Source organism: Lepisosteus platostomus, chromosome 1, assembly GCF_059453375.1.
Source record: "Lepisosteus platostomus isolate fLepPlt1 chromosome 1, fLepPlt1.hap1, whole genome shotgun sequence".
Lineage (NCBI taxonomy): Eukaryota > Metazoa > Chordata > Actinopteri > Semionotiformes > Lepisosteidae > Lepisosteus > Lepisosteus platostomus.
In genome coordinates, this window is record NC_142611.1 from 19,943,950 (window position 1) to 19,963,194 (window position 19,245).

General features: G+C 37.9%; 1 protein-coding gene across 2 annotated transcripts in view; it reads right to left on the bottom strand.

Annotated features, from left to right (window-relative positions):
* Positions 1–19,245, bottom strand: part of LOC148677830 (endophilin-A1-like) — a 97,020-nt gene that overhangs the window by 56,564 nt on the left and 21,211 nt on the right. The gene's annotated exons all lie outside the window — the stretch shown is intronic.

The window sequence follows — 19,245 nt, forward strand, 5'->3', positions numbered from 1 at the left end:
CACCGTCGCAAGCCGCACAGCACAGCCTGGCACCGAGCCAGAGAGCGCGGATTGGACAGCAACAGCCTGCAACTGTTTCTTTGTGCCCGCAGGAGATCTGAATCCCCAAAGATTGGATGAGTATTCAACTTCAATGCATTACAGCTCAAGAATTCAATTGTTATCCCAACCAGTTGATATCAATTTAATTCCTAAGAGTTATGTACTTGTTTCGAGTATCTAATGTAGAAGTTATAACCAAGTTCATTTACGAAACGGTCTTAATGAATGATATACTGAACGTATGTCCTCTTGATATGTGTAACACTTTGTAACTGATTGAATATATACCTTTTGTATTCTGATAACCCTCTCGATAAGATCTGTTAGGTTTATAGGCATATTCTATGTATTAATAAATGTATCCTCATGTATTAGTACCTGTGTGTGTGCGTTGTTTGAGTTATGTCGCATGGTTGGACTCTAAAGCCATCAAAAGAATCAACTTTGTGATTTACTGCTACAATTAATAATTGTCTCAGTAAATGCCCAAACCCTACAGAACTGGTGCCTTCAGAGAGCCAGTTTTCTTACATATTTGGCGTCCCTGAACGGCTATGAATCACTACAGGTGACACAAACTTTCATTCTTACAAAAATGAGACAAGAATTTAATAAGGATATTTGTTATGAAGCGAGTCTGATGTCATTTGACTGCGAATCTTTCAAAATATATTGTGTAACTTATAAAATGTGTCACTATTGTCAATGTTTTTGTTCCCTGAAACCCACTTTTTACTACCACAATGTCATTATATTTCTATAAGTAACGTGAGAACATTTTATATTTATAATCATGACCTGGACAAATTGACAAATCCACCAGATACACATCACTCAATTGAAGTCAAAACAAGGTCCACATAAAGACAGCCAGTCACGGCAATTTACAGTAGTTCTGTATTTGGGTGAATGCACTGTATTCTGACATTATTGTGTCAGAACATTTTTAAATCAATAAGATAATGCAGATACACCACTGTGGCTGCTATGAGGCAAAATGGGGGAGTTGCTTTTTGAGCTAGGGGAAAACCAGGAGGCGTTCAACTGCAGTTATATCATCCCACTTCAGAGACAAAAAAGACTGTTCTAACAGATAATACTCTACCATTCCTTAGATCTCATATCTGTTAACGTGTTCGGTAAGTTTTATCCTTGAGCCAAACATTTAAACATTAAAACAAAATGAATTTGAGTCTAGTGAACTGTAAAGTAAGACCAAGTAATAGGTTTATTCCATGCAGAAAAAAGAGGAAAGAAAACACAACGTTTCGGCCGTGGAGCCTTCTTCAGGTGTGAGGGAAGTGTGTGTGTCAAGCTCACACCTGAAGAAGGCTCCACGGCCGAAACGTTGTGTTTTCTTTCTTCTTTTTTTCAGCATGGAATAAACCTATTACTTGTTCCTTTGCAGTCTACGCATGCTGAGACAGCTACCAACCTGAACTGTAAAGTAAGACTGTTGGTGCTGCATTCTTTTTGGATGCTTTAGCTTCTTAGCGAAAAAAAAAACACAGGGGGCTGACTGTGGCTACATCCTGTACACTATAAATTATTGATCCTAAAGATTTCAATTTCCTGCATTCCCAAAGCAGCTTGCTGCTGAAGTTCAAGGAGCTCTGACTGATAACACTAGAGAATCATTGGGAAACAAACAGATAACCTCCAGGAGAAACTAGAGCAAGTGTAATATAAATAATTCTAAACCACAAAAAAAGATCACAAAAAAGGAGGCCATTCAAGCCCTCTAGCCTGTTTGAAAGGTAGTAGCTAATTGGTCCAATTCATAACCTGCTGTTTCTTGAAGATGGCCAATGCATGGACTTCAACATCATGGCTGGTTAGCCTGTTCCATACTCTCACAATCCTTTGAGTATTGTTCTCCGTTTGAAATGCTGTTCCACATGGTTTCCACCTGTATCTTCCAGTTACAATGAGGATATGATAAGAACTAAAAAGGTTCAGTTCTTTTTCACAATTGGGTAGAACCAACATACCGTAACTGGCTTTCACATTCCAGATACACAAGCAAACGGTAAAAATATATTTTCACAATATTATTTTCCAAAATAATATTGGTGTCAGAATTTCATTGTGCGCCATTTTCATAATGCAGTCTTTTTGAATTTCACATGTACCCTTGACATGATCATGAATGGGGTTCATTCCAAAATTAGGTGGATCAGTTGGATCAGATGATTTGAATCAGGGTTTGGGGGGTTCAAACCTTATCTTGTCCCGGGGGGGGGAATTGAGCTCGGGACCTCAATTTCACTCCTGAGGGTGGAGAAGCTCTAGTGCTTCATTTTCTGATGACCAGTAAAAATTTTGGGACAAAACATGACAAACATATCAAGACTCAATCTCCAAGTGTGAAAGACACGAGTTTGTCTCATGCTCATAAGCTCAGCTCCTTAAATCCCACACATTGATCTGAACCAGGCTCTCTCCTCTTCAGGAAACTGAAACGGTTGCATGGGGAAAGAAAAAGAGGGACATGGTGGGAGACAGGGAATGAAGAGAAGAGAAAAAAATTAGGGCATTCCTCTGGGAAGTGAAAAACCAAGCGGGACCCATCCTCCTCTAATCTCCAACATTACATTTTTCAGTTCTTGATTTTTCAATGCATTGGTTCAGCAAAAATAATTTCTATATTCATGTTGTGTTTTAAGACATAGTAATCTAGTGATTGGCAAAGCCAAAGCACAAAGGCTAATTCACTTGCTCTTACATAGTGCTATACATACTGTGACATTTGAAGCTGAAATAAGACAAATGTATTAATAATAACTGTAAGAGGAGCTGGTCCTGACTCCCATGTAGTGCGTAGTTTAGGACCCTGTGCAGACGGTATATTCCGGAAGTGACTGAAAAAGGGCTATGGGGAAAACATGGCTAAGAAAGGTAGGGATGGCGAACAGGGGGCGGTGGCGACAGTGAATCCAGGTGCAAGGGGGGAACGCAGGCAAACAAGTCCAAAAACAGTCCAATGTAGGAAATCCGGGGCGCAGTCCAAAATCCAAAACCAGGTTATCTATCCAAGACAAGACGATTAAAAAAACAGGAACAGGGACAAGGAACTAGGAAATTAAAAATGGAGTGATGAGGCCAGGCGCTCTGAACCCTGGACGCCATTCAGAAGCCTATGCCTTCAAGCCGCGGAAGTAAGCGCTTTGAGTGGAGTGTCCAGAAAAAGCGCTACATAAGTGTAAGCAATTATTATTATTATTAAGTACAGTAAGGCGACTTGATGCTAGGCGGGCCTCCGTACGTCGGTCTTCCAATGCAGAGCCCCGAGCTTCCAGAGCTTAAATATTACCGGTGAATCCAGGGACAGGTGTACGTGATAATGAAACTAAAACACAAAAGGGTCGGAGCGCCTCTAGAGGAGGGATGATCGTGACAATAACCAGTTAAAAAATGTCAGCTTTGGTAACTTTGTATAGTTATTAATGATACACACTATAGTTATCAGTATTACTAATCCAATACATATTACTGTATCTCTGTTAGGAAAGCTAAGCCTGGAGCATGATGACACTGAGCATAGTCGGGAGTGCTCTGGCACCCAAATTAACACAAATGAGTCTATTTCAGGGGTGAGACAGACCTCAACTTGAGTACCACGTGTGACTATTCTTGAGTTTGATCATTTATCATCCCCAGCAGAATGTAAACTGATATCTTGGTATTCTCAATGGTGACACAATTCTCTTTGTCTTTAGAAACAGAAGACACAAAAAGAGCAAATGCACACAATGGCTCATCCAAAATTATTTTTTTAATCATGAAGCTCAAAATGCAATTTATAACACAGAGCTCCAAATCCACTCACGGGTAACTTAAAGATTCAATAAAACAAGTGTAACATGTCCAAAATATAAAGAACAAGAATATTCTAGTCCAACTACAGTTCTACACCACCTGTCAGGTTAAAAATGTTTCTAAAGAATAAAAAAAATCTGAAGAGTGTGAATACTCATATATACTATAGCAAATATATCCACAAGTCACAGAATTTCACATTACAAAAAAGAAACGTTTTAAGTCAATGGGCTTTTTTAAGAAATCTTGTGCCATTAGATACATTCAATAGTTATTCAAAAAAAATTGTATTGTGAATTATCATGTGGGTGTTTTTTTTTTATTAATTGTTGTTTTGTATATTAGCAAACCGGGCTTGTCCACTGTTTATACTTCAGATCTGGCTAAAGTAAAAATTATTTCATATACTGTAGTCTTCATATAAAGGAAATGTCATGTCTGAACACCAGGGGTCACCCAATGCAGTATGTGTTTAAAACTATATCCACTGTCTGTCATCATAAATGAACAGTGGCGGTCAGGAGACTTCAATGAAGTGTTTGTTAAAAAAACAACGAGTTCATAGCTTCCACACTATGCTGACTATGTGCTTTCAATGCCATGTGACCATTTGAGAAATATGAAAAGGCCTTTAGTAATATAGAACAACATCTATATTACCATTCATAAAAAAGCTCAGATGATAGCTAGTCTGTCTCATTGAAAGATGTTCTGTTGTTTTAGCCAAATACTCTCTGCTGTGTGAGATTAAGATGGCCTACTTGAAGAGTACTGCTGCTTTATGCGTTAAGACAGTCAACCTTACAACAATTCCCATGTGCACCTATATTTGGAAGACATCCTTTAAACCTGTTTCCCATTTCTGGATTCTTCCTCTTTAATGTGAATAATCTATTGTAGCCGAAACCCAAACTACAGTGCACATCTACTGTTGTCATGCCAACTGTGTCCCAAGTCAAGGAATAGAATCAAGGCATGCGGTGTAACCAGTCTCAACTTGTTTTTTTTTATCCTGTTTTATTTCAGAAAACCTCATTCCTCTGTGAAATCTGCAGCTCGTCCTGTACCAGATTCAGTCAGTACTGTCCTTGGTAATGCTGAAGGCACAAACATAAATTATTCACTCAGGCTTTAAGCTGCCAGTAGCTAAGGCTGATAAAAAAACGAGCAGTCGAATGTCATCCAGCTCAGGCAGTATGATTTGTAATATAATTAGCAAGGTTGTCTTACTGTTTCTGCAAAATTTTCAATGTATTTTGTTTAAGAGAGAAACATAGTTGTTACAAAAACAGAAAGAAACAGGTAACAGTTCTTAGTGTTTACACATAACAAGCAGTTTTCAGCAGATGTGTGATACCGAACAGGGCCTGTCACACCAAATCCATGATATTCAAAGTACAGAAAATGTCCTACACATCTAGTCCAAAAACTCTGAGAACTAACATTTCACCAATGTGTTTGATGGCTGTGAAATTGTTTTAGCAGGGCTCTCCAAGCAGTTTTAAAAATTGTGAAAACAATACTCTAAACAACAATAGTTTCTTAACAAATATTAACCATAGGTAGTACAGGAGTTAGGATATTAAACTGTAGTAAGAACATAAACATACAGTAAAAGAGTCTTCTAATGCTAAAGTAAAAATGCAAAAACAGTGGGAATTACCAGATATAATCTATTTAATATATAATACTTAATTTCCAAAGTTATGTTGTTTCACAGTTCAGACAAAACATGTCCAAGATTTTAAAATAGATGAGCAGATATGAGTGTCTTCCAAAAAATAGAAAACTAAAGGGCTTTTAAAATAAATGATAATTTTCTGGTTGGATCAAGCATCCTCTGAGGGAATGGGGAAATGAAACCTGATGTGCAGTACATCAAAAATATGCAGCATACAACAGTGCTACTGGTGTTCAAATATACGCTATAGACCTGTGAGATTTCTATGCAGTTATGAAAATTAAAAATTAAACCAGAAGGGTGTCCAGGTGGGAGGATATTTAATCAGCCACATTCACTGACCAAAGCTGACCAACAAATGTTAATCATCATTTTCTTCCCTAATTTCCACATAGAATACCCAATAAAAGTTAGCTAATTGTATAAAACATCTAAAAGAAAATGTCTCGTTACACAGTGAGGTCACATTCATATTAGTATTATCCACCATGTTATGTTTACTGCACTTTTATAAAAAAAAACTGCTACAAACTTAAAAAGCAACCTTTAACTGTCAGGCATTTTTTTACTTCTAGGTGTCTTTTACTGGAACAAGACAAACATAACTTACTCAAAACCACGTCACAGCTTTGCATTTTACCCACGTGTCAGTACTTTACCCCAATATTCTGTGTTGTATGTTCGTCACTCAGCTTTCGCAGTGTGGAGGATGAAGGGTTTTTAATTAGGTCTGTATCTTTAGAAATCCATATATTCTCATGTGTACAGTTAGTATTTAGAATTAATTACCTGCCCCTTTTTCTGCTCTTCTTCACAGAGGTCATGAAGGTCATGAAGGTAGGAGCTCATGAAAGAGTCTTTTAATGCTGAAGTAAAATCACTGACCTTGTCACATCACTTGTCAAGAGGGAATGTGTGATGAAAACCCATGAAACAAGAAAGCTTTCACTAAGATTTTAAAACAATTCATTCTTAAATGACAGGTAGTACATGTTTAAGGCAGTGGCTTTGGATTAGGAGCTAGTAAATGGATATAAACTGGAGTACAGGTAAGGAGTGAATGATTAAATTGGGATGTTGTCATTTGTGAAGTACCACAGGGGTCTGTACTGGGGGACAGGGGTCTGTATTGCTCTTCCTAATAACTATAAAGGATCTAGATTCAATATCAGAAGTATTTAAATTGTAGCTAGATCCAGGGACATTAACATAATTGTTACCAATTAAGGAAGCCTTAATCAAGCCAACCCAGGTCCTTTCTCTATTGTCCAAGATTGTGCAAGGGTAGAACTGCCTCAATAATTGCAAACTATAGGAAAGTTAATCACTTTCCTGGCAGCCCCCAGATATATAGTAGCATATGCTATTATGGACTTAAAATAAGTTAAAATTAATTAATTCAATAAGCCATTCAAGAAGTCACATATATTCAATTTTAACATTAATACATTGTTTTCAGAAAACAGAGTTATTGAAAACTTTAATCAACATTAAAAAAAAAGTATAAATATATTTAAATATCACCTCTACCTATACTGTATGTGGAGATCTTCCAGGACTCTTCTAACTTTTTATGGTATCAGCCATGATTAACAAGGGAATGATTTAGAGAATTTCTCCAGCTGTTGCCTTTGCATTTATGGTTGCCTGCCAATCCACTTGTATCACAGTCTGGCAAGATATTCCTGTGTCTTCTTACATGTGTGTGAGTATGAATAAATATCTGTAGGAATAAATCTGGAGGGTACTGTAAAATAACACAATAAACACTCAAATACATTTGTATTTAATGAAACAGGTTGTGCAGTAATTGGAATTGCCTCTAAGGCAAACTTGCAGCTCTGAGGCCCTCAGGTTCAATATCTGGGGTGCTTGGTGTGTGGAGTTTGTATGTTCTCCCTCTGCTTAGCTGGGTTTCATCCATGTGCTCTGGTTGCCTCCCATAATCAGAAGATATATGAGATATAGTCCAATATAACCTGGCCCTGGTGTAAGTGTCTGTCTGTCCTGCAATGGACTGGCATCATGTCCAGGGTGTATCCTGCTTTGCACCTGTTGTTTGCCAGGATAGGTTATAGGAAAAAGGCTAGATATTAGATGGATGGATTTCCTATTATCCCATATATATATACAGTACAGTACCTCAGTACCATCAGTTCATCACCTAGATGTATTCCCTAGCAATCTTTATCACACATAAAAGTAACTTGATTTTAACCTCTTACCCACTTGTAACAAGTAGCCATAATTACCTGGAACCTTAATGATTTTTATATCTTTTCACCTACAGATTGATCACCCTCTATGAAGTCTACATTATACAGCACGTATAATGTTATTATATTATACTGTATGCTCATTTGAGAAATTTACCATGTGCACTAATTTCTAATACTAAATAAATGGATCCATTTTCAAAGAAACCACACACTGCACAAAGAAACAAAAGTTGGAATTTCAACACTGTAACAATTAAAACAGTTTTCACAAATAAGGTGCGAAAGATCGCATTTTTATAGAGAAAAGACCATCAGAGGTGTCAATAAATGTACTGCCAGAAATGATCAAGACAGTCACATACTGTATCTAAACTCACTGAGTGGATACACAAGACAATACAAGGATGGCATCCATGTACAGTATGTTTAAAATTCTTAATTAAAAATTTCTCTCACAACCACCCCCCACAAAGTTTGACAAATGCATCTTAACATTTCAACTCACGGAAAAGACCCCTGCATTTTACGAGGAGAATGAAGCTCCTACAACATGCCCACGTTTCAAGTCACGCATCTTCTGAAGGGCCGAGACCTCTAAGACACCTGTCACTGATTGAAGGCCAGCTTCTCCCCTCAATGAGAGCACTCGCAAGCCCGCAGGCATCTGGGAAATCGCAGAGTTGCAGGTTTGCCGACAACCAAGAGGTCCGCCGAACTAATTCCACCCCCAGCGCTAGTTTCCACCCTGCAAGTTGTTCTCCGTCACTCGGGGAAACTGAGAGTGAAGTGACCAAACTTGTAACAACAGCTGGTGGAGCCACTCAGGAGGCCCCACACCCACGTTGGAATAGTCACTACCTGACAAGTCGTTCCACACTTCAAAATGTGCCTGCACTTCAGACAGGTTCCCCTGTTAAACAGACATTGTTCTGTGTGTCCCAAAGACCAGCAAATCAGCTGAGTACAGCTGAGGCTGTCCCTCAGACCAGGAAAGTGTGCAGCAGGTGGTTAAGATGAGATTAGATCAGGTCAGAGAGTGATCTGCAAGGGGCCAGGTGGCACAAAGGATGTCCAGATGGAAATTAGTGCTCTATCTACACTTCACTATCTGATCATAGGGTTTTGCATAGACGTACAGCATCAGATGACAATGTCTTGTCTGTAACAGGAGGTGCATTCCAGTAGAAAATAGGAAAATGCACTGGAACACACAATGAATAAAAAGTCCTCCACCTCCTTTCAAAGGCTGAAAATATGTATCTATGTCTAAACTGATTTAATATTAATTACAGGGCTGCATGGTGGCACAGTGGTTAGCACTGCTGCCTCACAGCGCTGGGGCCCTGGGCTCAATTCTGGACCTGGGTTACTATCTGCGTGGAGTTTGTATGTTCTCCTGTGTCCAGATAGATTTCCTCTGGGTGCTCCGGTTTTCTCCCACAGCCCAAAGACAAACTGGCAGGTTAATTGGTTTCTGGGAAAATTCATCCTAGGGGTTAGTGTGTGCCCTATGATGGACTGGCATCCCATCCAGGGTGTACCCTGCCTTGCACCTGTTGAAAGCCAGAATAAGCTCTGAGTCCCCCGCAAGCTGTGGCTAAGATCTGCGCCTGTGGCTGGAAGGCTGGCGGTTCAAATCTCCCAACTGCTCCAGGGGCGCCATATAAATGGCTGACCCTGCGCTTTGACCCCCAGCTTCTCTCTCCCCATCTGTGTGCCTGTGTGTCTCATGGAGAGCAAGCTGGGGTATGCGAAAAAGACAAATTACTAATGCAAGAAATTGTATGTGGCTAATAAAGTGATCTTATCTTAATATTGATTTTAGGGATAAACAGAAAAAACAAGCAATTAATTAATAGACAGCTTTCACTTCAAATGGAGAAGCTTCAAGATTCTAGTCAGACTGAGAATTAAATTAGCAGGAATTAAACCTGGCCGATGCAAAACAATAATCTTTAAATGCTCAGTGCTTTATTACAACATTTCTTTAAACATTTAGTGTGCAGAAAAAGGATAAGAGTAAAACATATGCAAGCATAATAATGACAGATATGCCCTTAATTTCCAAAACAGAAATGAAACCCAAAAGTTGAAAAATGCACATAGCATTTACTTGATAATCGTTATCACAATTTACACAGGTTCACACAACCATATTTTAGTCTGTTGTTTTGCTTCTTTAGATAACATGGCTGTGCAGAACATCAAGATAACCCAAAAATATACCTCCAAGAAATTAGGAACTGTGCATTTATAGTTTTGTGTTTTAAGCATAAATTGATAACAAAAAGCATTAATAATGTATTGTGCATAAAGCTTGTTAAGTATTTTGAGTTGAGCATTGTAACAGAACTTCACATAACCTTGAATACTGCACTACACTTCTGTTTGTGCAAAACACATTTTTGCAGTGTTCCTCTGGATCTTGGCAAACAGGTTTAGAGGACTCAGTCCTGATTTAAGTACTGTTCTTCTATGTTATAGTATCAATTTGATCCTATAGGGTTTACAATGTTTTCCAAAGGTGAAGATCTTGCTGTTCTGTTTTTAGAAATATTAGAAACATCAGATGATATATGTGTGTGTCTCATGTAATTAGCATTGGATTTAAGCAGTACCACAGCCATATTTGCCTGGCATGTGTGACTCAAGAGTGTTAAAGTCTTCAGGTGTATTGTGTTACATAAAGCACTAGCAAAACAGCAAGGCTAAAGTTATGGCATTTTCTAGAAAAGAACAAGATGCTCAATCCCACTTACATCCGTATAACAAAACCATGTTACATTATTAAAGAGAGCAGCAGCAGCATTAAGTGAACTTAACAGAATTGGACAAACAAGTCAAGACAGTGGACTGGACAAATAGACCAGTCAAAATATCCTGCCTGTTCTTTATAGTAGAACTGCTCCTGAATTGCCCTCCAGGCTGCAATGGCTAACAAGCGTTAACATTTTCTGCCGCATGGACACCGAGGATATTCCATATGCAGCAACACGAATATAAAACAGAATGGATGCTGGAAACAAAAACTCAGACAGGACTTAGTGCTTTAACCTTAACAGATTTCTACTTCACTAAAACATATAGCGACATGTTGTCTCTCTTTATTTTTCATTTGATTGTTTCTTGTCTCTTTGACAGGCGTTTCTTGTTTTCTGCATACAGGGAAAGGTTTAAGGCTTTCAGTAGGTCAGTAGAAAATGATAATTTAATGGATAACTAGACAGTGTGCACATGCAATTATGTTCATTGGCATTAAATTAAAACAGGTGTTTGGTGTTCCGTTTCTTCTAACGGACAGAACAAATCAAACAACACTGTGCAAGTCTTAAGGAAAAAGAATAGTACAATGCAACAAAACAAAAAATGTGAGTTTCCAGGTTTTTTTCTATGTTACATATTTATTCACAGATAACCCACTCAACAGATCCAGAAAAACACTTTTTGCCAAAACAATGAATAGCTTTTGAGTCCAAAGTGACAAAAAGGTGACAAAGGATTTGGATAATAACATATTGATCTATGTAGTCTAATTTGAAATGTTTATCACATCAAGCACAGGGGTTTTGAACTCAATTAATTTACACATACTGTACAGTTTGCATACCAGGACCTAATGCAGTTCTTCTCCAAAATTCCACTAAAATTAGTGGTAGTATTGGTGAACACGTAGGCTCATCTTCTGAATCTTTCACAGTTAACAACAGCTGAGATGATTCACACTTCTCCCCTGCTGTAGCAACAGCACTTGGGCCGAGTTGTCTGAAGAACATTGAGGAAGATCAGAGTGTCCTCAAGACGCTACTGGAAAACATCCAATTGTTTGAGCCCAGATGGCAAAGACATAGATGAAAACAAGAAGTGCACCTTTAAAGAAGGTTCCACAGGAAAGATTGGGTTTTAACTTAAAACTACATAAATTCATAATGGCTTACATCTACTGGACATTAAAACATAAGGAAGGTTACAAATGCGAGAAAGTCATTCGATCCTTCTAACCCATCCGGTAGTTTGTAGATGTTCAGAGGATTTCATCTGACCATTTCTTGAAAAAAGCCAGGGTGATGAATGCAACAAAATGAAGGGTAGTTTGTTCCATACTCCCGCAACCCTTTGTGTAACGAAGTGTCACTTTTCCTCAGTTTTAATTGGAAATCAACACAGAGGGACTTGTGTCCTCTGATTTATGTTCGACAGTCCAATCAGAAGAAATCCACAGGGTTGACTTTTGAAAACTCCTTTGGGATTTTTAATATTTGTATCAGATCACTGTATTCAAGTCTAAAACGGCTCCAGTCCTTCAGTGTGTCAGCATAGAATATTCCATGAAGGCCCGAAATGTATCTGGTTGTTCTTCTCTGGACTGTTTCCAGATCTGTAATATCTTTTCTCTAGCATGGTCACCAGAATTGAACACAAATAAGGCCTTAATAGTGTGTTATGTAAATGTACACATCGTTTTTACACTTTTTTAAGTACTACCCCATATCGTCTAGAAAATTAAAAGAATGTGTCAGCATGAACACCTTCTTGTCTTCTTGTCTTTATATATAGCGCCTTCTAAGTCAGCATTTCTCTAACAGGTTTTCAAATTCCCTGTTTCCCTGTTTACAAAAAGCTTTTGATTCATCCGACCATTACAGATGCTTATAATATTTTATAAATTTACAAAACATAAAGACATAAGATCAATATATCACACATTGGAAAATATAATATTTCACAACAGGTTCAACTGAATCAAATGTTATGGTCAATCAGTGCCTTTACATTTTTCCATAGTGTCTCGCTTAGCCTGGAATGCTCATATGTTTTTTTTTTGCCGTAGGTAAAACTTACAATGGAAACTGCAAAAGCACAGCTGACCAAGCTAGTCTAACAAAAAGAAGTGAATCTTACCAAAAAACTTAAATATTGAATGTTTTGTGCATAAACTTATTGGTGCATAAATCTTCGTATGACCTTCAGAATGCTATTTTTTTTTACAATGACCACTTTTTCATGTGCACTATAAAATGACATATCAGATAACAGTTGTTGTGTTGATTTCTGGGAGATATAGTATTACATGCAACTCAGTACATGAGAGGGTTATATTCACAGAACATTCACAGAATTTACATAACATAATATTTTTTTCTGGCTGAGGCCCCTTATATAAAAACTCAAATGCTTTATACTGAAAGAAGAAGCAGTTCTGAATCATAATTACTGAATTATGATCCATCTCTGCCAATTTATTCTAAGATGTTTTTTCCCCAATCTTCATCAATTAATTCTATTTGATAGTTTCTAGAAAACGTAATTATTTTCATCTTGATTTCAAAATAAGTACATTACATTACAAGCAGTCCTGTCGCAAAACTCAATATTATACAATAGCAAAACAGATGTGTTCTCTGATTTTATGTTATCTTAGATATGTCACCTACACTCACCTATGCTTAACTCAGACTGGGCTCCTACACCCCACCTCACAACCTTTGCTCATATAATTCTGGTCTCCTGTTTGTCTCCCAAGTCTGTCTACACTCTATGGGTGACAGGACCTTCTCCTGCTCTGCCCCAAAGCTCTGGAACTTTATCCCTAAGGATATCAGAGAATAACTTTCTCTGAGCTCTTTCAAATCTAGACTCAAAACCTTCTCTTTTCAGAAGGGCTTTTATTTAACTGTTTCTTTGTGCCATTTTGCTTTTCTCCTGTACTCCATAACACCATCTACTATCTCCACTATATGTGTTTTTTCTGTTGTTGTTCTGTAAAGCGTTTTAAGTCACTTTTAAGCCACTTTTAAAAACACCGTATACCCAGCAGCTACAGTATATCACCCTGCAACTCACAACTGGCAACCCACTGAAGCTAAGTAGGTATGAGAAGAGGTCTTAGTGGGACCAGTAGGGAGTGCTCACCCTGTGGTCTGTGTACTGTAGGTACAAATGCCCCAGTAAGGCGCCGACCTTTGGATGAGATGTAAAACCAAGGTCCTGACTCTCCATGGTCATTACAAATCTCAGGGAGTTTCTTGAATAGAATAGGGGTGTAACCCCAGCGTCCTGACCAAATTTCATCCTGGCCTTTACCAAGCATGGCCTCCTAATAATCCCCATCTATGAATTGGCTTTATTACTCTTTTGTCCTCCCCACTGATAGCTGATGTGTGGTGAGCATTCTGGCGCACTATGGCTGCCGTCACATCATCCAGGTGGATGCTGCACATGAGTGGTAGTGGAGGGGAGTCCCCATTACCTGTAAAGTTCTTTGAGTGGCGTATCCAGAAATGTGCTAAGTAAATGTAAGGATTATTATATACAAATAAAGTATATTACAGTAAGTAAATGTAAGGATTATTATATACAAATAAAGTATATTACAGATTATTTTTATAATTAAATCAATTCTTTAAAAAATAGTATTTAATTTAAGATATACTTCTACAATACATTTTGAATTTATTGTAGAAGCATATTTTCACTTCGAAATTATAGTTTTGGTTCAATTAATGACAAAAAATAAATCCCAATCAAATACATTACAATTCCATAACAATAAAATGTGAAAAAGTCCAAGGTGGGTGAAAACTTTTGATAGCCACAAAACAGCCATAAAACTGTACAGAGACTATCGTTATGATACGGAAACGCATTAAAAATTCTCAACCTCACTTTAATCTTACACAGAGTCATAAATCCAGTGAACTCCACGAAACCAGTCTTCCCTGACTAAATTACATTTCAATGCAGACTGGTTCGCAAAAAAAGAGTGTAATGTGATGCAAACCATGACAGCTTCTTTTTATGAGGCTAAATCACATTATCCACAGGGGAGAGTAATTTTCGAATTGTCTCATTGATAGCCTTTCCTGCATGAGGGAGCCCTGAATATGTGAGCAAAATCGCAATGCTGTCTTCTTCTGTTTCTGCTGCTGTTTTTCTTCAGCTTGGTTGGCTGCAGCACTTTGGGAAATGGAGAGGACCGAAGCACTACGTCTTGAATTAATAAACTGAATTCACACGCTCCTGATTGCTGGACACATACCACAAAACACAATATGTTTTCTTTTGCTAATTTTTTTTTGCATGAATGCAGCAGGGATTGTAAAAATGTACTTATTGTGAACACAGACTAGATTCCATTACATTAAATCTTTTCATGACATCAAGCCAAGTATTTTCACATCATCCCACTTTTTTGGACCATACAAAAAACGTGTACGCTAGGCGCTTGAATGTGAAACAAGCTGAACTCTGAACAAAAGGGGTATGAAGATCAGAATGCAATTTTTTCACAATGAACACTTTTTAATGTATGCTTTTTAAATGCCATCTTGGATAACAGCTACTGTATCATGTTCCATCCTCATGAGTTTCTGAAATTATTTAAATTTGTTGGTAATGTGTCTTGTAAGTCTTTACATCCTGACAGGGTTTTAAACCTCTGTTAAAGTCACAGCTGATAGGTAAATGTCTGGAAATATGGACCCCAATATTTTGTGGAACTACAGGAATTGACATGAGAACTTAAAATCATACAAATCATAATGTTTGTACTTCATTTTTAAAAACAAAATTAATTCTTGTGCTAAAGGGTGGAAGAAAAACTGTTGTTTTTGTCACTGGTTTCAGGAATTAATGACCAAAATAATAAATGAGCCCAGACAGCTGCCTAAACAGATGAATCATGGCAAGATCATTTGAAGGGATTATAAATCCGGCCACAGACCTTTTTAAAGCATGCAAACATACACAAAAGAAAAAGTATAGGTTAAGGCAGTAAATTCTTGTATTTTCTTGTAATGCTTAAACAAATGAGGGAGTGTTCAAACACAAAATAAGACGTTCACGTGATGAGAGTAAGGAGAGAAAATGCAGTCCCCCTTGTGATGAGCTGTGGCTCACAGCCAAGAAGAAATCCTTTTTCTGTGAAGCAAATGCGACAGGAGATCAATTTAGTTAACCTGTCCTGGAGCATAGAGCCAGCAGCCTACATCTAAAACTGCGATCGACACAGAATCAGCTTATTGACTTTTCCATTTTGTAGCCTTCCAAGTACTCCTGCATAACTTGATCTGGACCCATGTGGGCTGAGGGTGCCAAACTGTTTATATCTCTAACTTATACGACATATACATGTTCTCACAACTTCTCTCTTCCTAAAACTGCAATGCACATAAGAAGAGCAGAGTCCAAAGTTTATACCTACTGTATATAAGAGCCTCCTACATGTTCTCCTAAAACTCCCTCACTAATTTGTGCACTCTGATATTACTGAAAATCAGGTGATATTAGGCCTAGAATACAGAAAGGAAATTAGATTGAAACTTGTATTAATGAAATGCTGAATTACTGTATAATTTTATTAAAATGAACTATGGCATATCACCAGTCAGTTCATTTACTTCTTAGTGTAAACCTGCAGCCTTAATTAGCAGGTGACATTTAAAGCATTCTCCAATAAATACAGCATTCACCTACAATAAAAACAGAGTGCTAAACCAGTGATCAGTAAATCTCAGACTAGATTAAGCCTCTACCCTGAAAAGCAATGGACAGAGAGATAACTAGATTGAGTCTCTGCAAGGCACTGTAGTCACTGCAGTCACAGAGGACAGTCACCACCCCGGGCATGAGCTTTTCATCCCACTGCCCTCAGGCAAGAGATACAAGAGCATACGGACACTCACCACCAGATTCCTCAATAGCTTCTATCCACAAGCAGTGCGATTGGCCAACACATTTAGCCGTGCCCCTTGGACCACACCTATACCATCTACCTCATTATGATTTCTTATTGATCTATTGCACATCTCCAGTCATTGTATACATGTCTGCATTGTTTACATTCAAACTGTTTACTGTTTACTTGTTTACTTGTACATTGTCTTGATGCACTGTCTGCACTTTGTGTTTTTGCGCTTGTTTTAACAATCGAGAGACTTTCTGTAAGTAAGAATTCCGTTGTATCAGTACATGTACCGGTTACATATGGCAATAAAGTTCAAATTCACTATATCTAGAAACCTAGAGAGTTTACAATTGCTATGATTCCTCTGCTTTTCAGGCACTCCTAAAATGGCAGGTATCTAGTAGGGTATATCCTATTGTGGAAAACAGGGAGAAACAATCCATCTATCCATTTTCTAACTGCTTTATTCAATACAGGATCATGGGGGCACCGGAGCCTATCCCAGCATGCAACCGGCACAAGGCAGGATACACCCGAGCCCATTGTACTGTAGGGAAGACAAAGACACAAGCACACACTCACACCAGGGCCAATTTCCCAAGAAGCCAATGACTCAGCATGTCTTTGGACTGTGAGAGGAAACCAGAGCACCCTGAGAAAACCTACACAAACAAGGGGAGAGCATACTGTACAAACTTCATGCAGGCAGCACCTCAGGAATTGAACCCAGGGCCCCAGCATTGCAAGGCAGCAGTGCTAACGACTGCACCACCAGGGAGAAAAGACTTTAAAAAAAATAAAATAAAAACACTTTAAGAATTGTGCAACACAGCTATGATGAGCTCCACCTATTTTTAATTCTGCATAAAGCATAACCTGATGGAGAAAAACAAAGCCTCACCTCTGTCACATGAATGCCATGTTCCCTGAGGAACACTGTGTTTTTTTTCTACACTGTTGTGCGGTTCCTGTCACACCTTTAATTTTCACCAGCTATGCAGACTCCTCCATCCCACTCCAATAATGAGTCATCCTCCCACTGTCTCCCCACACTGGGCCACCGGACCTGCCTTCAGCTGTAAATAGTTATTAGCCATCATTTTCGCCCAAGTAAAAAACTAAAAAGGGAAGGTGATTTCATATAGTAAATCTAGTTTTAAACAGAGCCACAATATTTTCCTCATTGATATAATAAGAAATGTTTAAATTACAGTTTAAAAAAACTCAACAGCTGAACCCAATGAAGGCTGAATCATCTTTTACTTCATCACTGATATGCCAGTAGTATCACTGGCCTAGTTTCACACAACAGAAGGAAACTTTTGTTTATTCAGAAGTGATTTAATATACTGTAAGGGCCAAGAGGTTCCTTTACAATGCCTTATTACGAGTTCAAATGTCTTATTTCTAGCCGTACTCCCAAGCAGATTCTGCGTTTCCACCAGTTCTATCAGCATCAAGGACATCCTGTAAGTCATAAATGATTAATAGGGAGAGTTTAGACCCATTAATGGATGATGATGCATGTTCCCAACTCATTAAAATCTTAATTCCAAAACTGCTTTTAAACAGTGGCATAATCTGAAAATAAACAAGGAAACTGGGGTGTAAGTAAAGATATTCATGGCTCTTTAAGTAGTTTAGGCATACAGTATGAGCTTTAAGCACAGAGACTAAGTTCTCTCTTTCAATTTTCATTTATATCAATCTTCTTCACCTTATTTAATTAATACATGGGGTTGCTACCTTTATCAGAAAAATCACAGATATGCCTTATTGTGACTGGTGTATTTTGTAGGGACCCTACTGTAGTACAGTACACATCTCAAGATGTTTAGTGTAACTTTTTCTCAAAATAAAAGGTCCTTATACTGTCTGGTATGATTAAAACATACCATGTTCACACAACTTGTGCAACTAAAACAAAAACATTGCAATATTAGTGCTTTTATTTTAGTGTGTATTTTAGCTGTTTTTGATTATATGACCTTTTTACAGTATATCAAACAAATGATAAATCAGAAAAAGGAAAACAATAGCTTTTCTTTGCTACAGCACTTTGAGACACTTGTGTAAGATGATGATTTACAACACATGGTATCATTTAAATCCTATCCTTAAAATTAGTGAAAAGCAGAGAATGTGGAATCACATAGTGTAGCAGACTGGGAGGCTGATTGTACTTGCACACATCTTCTACATGTGACTTTTCTAACTGTATGACACCTAAAAGGTTAGGTGAGAAAGACAGAAAAAAGCCTTTCCACATTCTTGCGTCCTTGTCCAGGTCGTGTTTTCATTTCAGTCAAATCAGTCCAAGTTCAAAATCCCAGTTCATGTTCATCAAAATCCAAGGCAAAATAATCTACACTCTTTTTTCTCTCCATTTCGCTCCATGTTTCTAGCAACCTCCTCTACTATCTGCTGCTAGACATTTTTATTTCCTTCCTTTAAATATCCAAAATAGGTGATTCCCAGATGAGTCAGTTGTTCTTCATTTAAACTACAATTTAGAGTTCCATGACATTTCACAGCTTTCAAACTCACCGCAACTCTCTTTGGTTGGGGAAAAACAAAATCAGTATTCTATTATCCTGCTCCTCAAGTTCTGCTGTTATGCTGCAGTTGTGCTGATAAATACTGTACTTAGTGAAAAAAAACATTCACAACAAATATTCAGGCAACAATAGAACAGCAAATTCAAATCCAATAACTTTATTTGAGAACCTTGAATTAATTCACAACATAAAAGCTTTCTGCCAGTAGAAGTCTAGCTGTTTCAAATACGGTGCTTCTGAAAA